Source organism: Dipodomys spectabilis, unplaced genomic scaffold (assembly GCF_019054845.1).
Source record: "Dipodomys spectabilis isolate Male_0828 unplaced genomic scaffold, ASM1905484v1 ptg000708l, whole genome shotgun sequence".
NCBI classification, from domain to species: domain Eukaryota; kingdom Metazoa; phylum Chordata; class Mammalia; order Rodentia; family Heteromyidae; genus Dipodomys; species Dipodomys spectabilis.
The window spans coordinates 10396-11088 of NW_024871385.1; positions in this window are offsets into that span (position 1 = coordinate 10396).

A 693-nucleotide genomic window follows, 5' to 3' on the forward strand; every position below is an offset into this window, starting at 1 on the left:
AATAATGTCAATTTTTGTCATCTATCTAACTTATGTCTGTCAATTTTCTTTGTCTCTGACTTCACTGGATTTGGACCCTTTTTTTTGGGAAGTCCCCTGCAAAACCTGCCTTCTATGGACAGAGCTGAAAGTTCCAGAGGTTCTTCATCTTGCTTTATAGTGCTGCCCAGAGTCCGGAGTGCATGGGTTACAGTGCTGGGGTGCCCACCCATCTGCTCTATGACCTCATTTCTGTTTTGGTCTTAGAAGCTGCCTAGATTCCTTTATAATGGGTATCTTGCTAGCCATTATCTTCATATTTGTACTTCACAGTCAATTATCTGGTTATTTTGGAAACTACCAAATAATCCTTCAAAACATTCCTTTCTTTTTTAAACTGTCTGGGATCATCCCCCTCCTCCCCACACACACTGAGAAATTACAAAGGCTAGGAAACTTCTCAGCTCATTTCTTTAGAAAATGGAATATCTAATTTCTCTCAGAAGGGCAGTGAGTATTTCCAAGGAGCCTAGGATTTTAGTCAGGAAAGAATTTTGACGATAACCTTGTCAACTGCATATAGTGACCTATTATGGGTATAGTAGCAATAGCCTTGGGAGATATAGCTATGGAATATTGGGAAATTCAGTTAATTAGTTGGAGGGCTGTGTGTGTATGTATGTATGTATGTAGGTATTTGTTTGCATAAATGTG